This window comes from Physeter macrocephalus, chromosome 2, assembly GCF_002837175.3.
Source record: "Physeter macrocephalus isolate SW-GA chromosome 2, ASM283717v5, whole genome shotgun sequence".
In the NCBI taxonomy this organism is placed as follows: domain Eukaryota; kingdom Metazoa; phylum Chordata; class Mammalia; order Artiodactyla; family Physeteridae; genus Physeter; species Physeter macrocephalus.
The window spans coordinates 4,529,787-4,535,006 of NC_041215.1; the positions used below are offsets into that span (position 1 = coordinate 4,529,787).

General features: G+C 46.6%; 1 pseudogene; it reads left to right on the forward strand.

The window, feature by feature from the left end:
- Window positions 1-340, forward strand: part of LOC102990385 (CDK-activating kinase assembly factor MAT1-like) — a 4,393-nt pseudogene extending 4,053 nt beyond the window's left edge.
- Window positions 341-5,220: the final 4,880 nt, after the last annotated feature.

The following is a 5,220-nucleotide window of genomic DNA, read 5'->3' on the forward strand; positions in this document are numbered from 1 at the left end:
GGCCTCTCCCGTTGCGGAGCACAGGCTCCGGACGCGCAGGCCCAGCGGCCATGGCTCACGGGCCCAGCCGCTCCGCGGCATGTGGGATCCCCCCAGACCGGGGCGCAAACCCGGTTCCCCTGCATCGGCAGGCGGACGCGCAACCACTGCGCCACCAGGGAAGCCCTAAGAGTCTGCTTTTTAAACAGGCTCCCCAGGCTATTTTGATGGCACAGGTTTTCCTGTGTGCACATTGACAGAGCTTCAGTCTAAGTATTTGAGAGCAGTGTCCTGTCTCTCTGATGTGACAGACTCCTCAGGGATGCACCGTGGCTCCCGTTTCTAGGTGGAGAACAAGTAAGGCGGCCCTCAGGAAGCTGGCTTTCAGCGGCTGGGCAGGCTAGTGCAGCCCCATGGCCCTTGAGGCTGGCTGTGGCCAAACTTAACAAAAATGCAGACACTCTTTGGCTGATTAATTGATTTTATCCTTATTTTTATTTATTTATTTTTTGATGCATTGATTTTAATACTATGTTTCCACAAAGCTCATTCAGAGATTTTGTTAGTTTCATATCTCATGTTCTGGCTCCTTATTTTTAAAAATTTCCAGTTCTTGTTGTTTTATAAAATTATGTAAGTAGTGAACATATCCTCACTGTAAAAATGTCAAAATCCTAGAGACAAATCACTCCATTTTCCTAGTCCCAGTTCCTTCCCCAGAGATAACTTGTTACCTGGTATGTGTCCTTCTGGCCCTGAGCTGTTGAGTAATACCGTAGCCATAAGCCACATGTGGCTTTTGAGCCCTTGAAATGTGGGTCCTAAGAATTGAGATTGCTGTAAGTGCAATTTTGAGGATTTAGTACAAACTAAGTAAAATAAGATTAATAATTTTTTATATTGATTTACATCGTATTTTGGATACATTGGGTTCTATAAGATAAACTTCACTTTGTAAAAATATGGATCTTGAAAATTTTAAATTACGTAGTGGCTCACATTATAGTCCTATTAGACAGTGTTGTTCTAGACCTTTCATACATCTATACTCACAAGTACAAAGAAAAGACAACTGGGATCATTCCTGTTGCATTGATCAACCATTTGCTATTTTTCTCTTACCAAACTGCCTTGGAGATCTTTCCATGTTAGTACATATAGATCCACCTTTTTCTTTTAAATTGATGGAGAGTATTCCATATTACAAGCCTTGATTGATTAAACCATTTCCTATTGATAGACATTTGGATTGTTTCCATGTTTCCCTGTTACAAACTAACGAACATCGCTGGTCTTTGGCTTTGGCTTTTTAAAATTTATTTTTGAAATATATGTTATCTCTGGCCTTTTTTTTTTTTTTTCAATCCCCATATTTCTTGGCTTGCTGGGCCATCTGGGGCTTTCCAGCTTCTTATTGAAAAGCATAGCTGGTGACCGGGCCAAAGGTAGAGGGACTGCCTAGTTTATTGTCCAAACAGGGACTTTTGAGAGTGAAAGGCAGTGATATCAGTAACAGTTCTGGGACAACAAGAGGAACAAACTGGGACTGTCCTATGCGGAGTAGGGCATATGGTCACCAAAGCCACAGGAGTCCCTGCGTGTATCTTTACGAGATAAGGATGGGAAGCTCATCTAAACCCTTGTTTCAAACAAATGCTGGACTCTAGTCTCCAATTCCTTCACCTCTTTCTGGTGATGCGTGGGAACTGGCGGTGGGGAAAGGCTGAGGCTGGCGGTGGGGAAAGGATCAAAATTTCCAAAGAGAAAGGCTCAGTGAACGGGGAGGCCCATCCGCTGGAGGCCCTGCCTTAAGGAAGCTCTTTGTACAAAGTAGATGGTGGACAAGTAAGCGGAGGGTTTGCAGAGGTTGATTTCATTCTTGACCACTCAGTGCTAACTCAGGGACAGTCTGAGCTGTTGTGACCTCGAGGTGAAACAGCCCAGATCTTGTTACTGGTTCCTTCAGGAAACCTCCACTGTCTTCCCTCCCTCCTTTCTGTGACTAATTTCTGAAATCTCTGTAACGGAGAAGGCATTGGATGAAGTTTCCCACTCTGGGAGGGCTGTGGGTGCCAGACTGGGGCGGGGGTGGTGTGGTGTGATGGTGGGTGAGGGGTAAGTCCTGTGCACTCACATGCCATCCCTCAAGAGCAGGAGCGGGGGGCCCCCGGATTGGGTGGCGGCAGCTGGTGGGGTGTTGGGATAATCTTGCTGATGACTGGGTAGATATGAACCTCTTGTGTTAGTGGATTCCAGAAAGCAACGTGCTCCTTGATGAAAAGGCCATGGTCATTGTCTTGTGGGATCGGCCTGGCCTGGCTTTGACAGTTCTCAGCTGCTCCATAAATCTCCCATCAGTTCCATCTGGCCAAAAAGATGTCATCACCATTTTCTCATAGCGACAAAGAGTAAAAGGTAAATAATGAAGCAGCTCTGCCACCCCTGTTCAAGCCAAGGAGGATGAACTTAACTTTTTCAGTGGAAGGTGAAATCAGTGTCATGTTGGGTTGTTTATGCTGTAGGATAGTTTATATTCATCTATGAGAGATTATTATAAGGAGGTTGATTATGGTTCAGGTATTATCGACTATTCTGGGCACCCAGATACTTAACACCCAGAACAAGGAGTCTGAAAGTTGGAAGGAACCTTAGCAGTCATCCAGTTCAGTTGTTTACAAAGTTTCGTTTTAAAGCAATGGAACCTTTATTGAAAATGATCTTTTTATGAAGAATCCCAATTCATAAAATAGAAGGACTGAGTATAGGGGAGGGAGTCCTCCTGTTTTCATGGTGGCTCCTGTTTGGAAACTGCTTTGTTTAAATTCTTTGTCTAGTTCCTAAATGCCCTAGCAATTGGTTGTTAGTATCTTGCCTCTTGCTGGCATTAACTCCAGTGAGAGGGCCTCGCTACCTTGGGAAGCTGCTTCTACAGTGCAAAGATCGGGCCAATGATCAGGAAGATTACTTTAATGCCAGTAAAGTCCTCTGACCTCCTCCTCTCCCAAATCTGTGCCCCCACCCTCCAGTGGCCCATTTAGTCCCTGCCTTGGAGATGGTGAATATCTCAGGCTGCTAAGCCATTTTCATGCTGAACAAAGATGGGTCATTTTGTTGGACCATGTGGTTTATCTAAGAATCAGGAAAAGTTCACGTTGTCTGGAATTGAGTGGCCACTGTTGGGGGTCACACATCTCCCTCCTCCATCAAGAGCTTGAGGACCCATCTGGCCCTGGGCAGGAGGGTTCCTGGAGTGGGAGGTGGGAGAGACCCTGTTCTTGCAGTTTCCCCTCCAGCCAGAGGCTGCCTGGTACACAGGGACAGCGCAGCCTTCAGTGTTCCCCTGTGTAGCACTCTTGAGGTATTCAGGTCACAAGCTGTCTCAGTAATTTTCAGAATACACAAAACAAAAAACCAGAGGCATAGTTATCAGTTGGGACACAAGGGGAGCTTTGGAACTTGACTGTGTCCTGCCTCTGGTTTTTTTTTTTTTTTTTTTGCGGTACGCGGGCCTCTCACTGTTGTGGCCTCTCCCGCTGCGGAGCACAGGCTCCAGATGCGCAGGCCCAGCGGCTATGGCTCACGGGCCCAGCCGCTCCGTGCCATGTGGGATCTTCCCAGACCGGGGCACGAACCCGCGTCCCCTGCATCGGCAGGCAGACTCTCAACCACTGCGCCACCAGGGAAGCCCCTGCCTCTGGTTTTGCCTGAAGGCTGCAGAGCACGGTGTGTGTGTGTGTGTGTGTGTGTGTGTGTGTAGGTGGGGGTGGGTTTGAAAGACAGGGGTTCTTATTGCACTCTACGTGCTTTCTACTGGCAGTCACCGGTAGCAGTGTTGTCCCATTCTGCTTCTTTTAAAAAATTTATTTATTATTTTATTTTATTTTTATTGAAGTAGAGTTGATTTACAGTGTTGTTTCAGGTGTATGGCAAAACTCCTAATTTATCCCTATCTCCTCCCCCTTCCCCTTTGGTAACCATAAGTTTGTTTTCTATGTCTGTGGGTCTATTTCTGTTTTGTAAATAAGTTCATTTGTATCACTTTTAAAAAAAGATTCCACATATAAACATATCATATGACGTTTACCATTCTGTTTCGTGATCAGTGATGCAAATTTAAGTTCTGGGCTGAGGATAAAAAACTCTAAATGGGCTCTGCTAGTATTTCTTTTAGCCTTAAAAAACCATTTTATTTAATATGAACTTCCCTCCCATTTCCTTCTTTTTTAAACAAATAAATTTATTTATTTATTTGTTTTTATTTTTGGCTATGTTGGGTCTTTGTTGCTGCGTGCGGGCTTTCTCTAGTTGCGGTGCGCGGGCTTCTCATTGCAGTGGCTTCTCTTGTTGCGGAGTACAGGCTCCAGGCCTGCGGGCTTCAGTAGTTGTGGCACCTGGGCTCAGTAGCTGTGGCTCGCGGGCTCTAGAGCGCAGGTTCAGTAGTTGTGGCACATGAGCTTATTTGCTCCGCGGCATGTGGGGTCTTCCCGGGCCAGGGCTCGACCCTGTGTCCCCTGCATTGGCAGGCGGATTCTTAACCACTGCGCCACCAGGGAAGCCCCCCCCTCATTTATTTCAGCTAGTATCTTTTAAATAATATTTATTTATTTATTTATGGCTGCATAGGGTCTTAGTTGTGGCATGTGGGATCTTTCGTTGTGGTGCATAGGCTTCTCTCTAGTTGTGTTGAGTGGGCTCAGTAGTTGTGGCACACAGGTTTAGTTGCCCCGTGGCATGTGGGATCTTAGTTCCCCAACCAGGGATCAAACCCATGTCCCCTGCATTGAAAGGCAGATTCTTAATCACTGGACCACCAGGGAAGTCCCTCTGCTAGTATCTTTAGTAGCAAAAACAAAAATAAAAGAGCCCTCTGGTTCTTCTGGTCCAGCTTCCAAGAAGGGCTGGCTGCCTTCCCAGCTTCCTCCCTGCCCGGCCTGTAGACTCTGTTGTGCAATAATAGCCGCTCATGTTCCTGCCCCCTGGACAGATGGCACGATTCTGTTGGGAGTAAAAGGACTATTTCTACTAAACTCCGTTATGAAGGAGAGAGTTCTGTGTTCAGGTGAATGACCAGAGACCAGGGAGAGGCAAGGTGGAGTCGGGGAGGGATGCTTTGGCCTCTACCATCTTTCAAGCCAGTGTCCTGGGCATGTACATTTTTTTTTTTTTCGGTACGCAGGCCTCTCACTGCTGTGGCCTCTCCCGTTGCGGAGCACAGGCTCCGGATGCGCAGGCTCAGCGGCC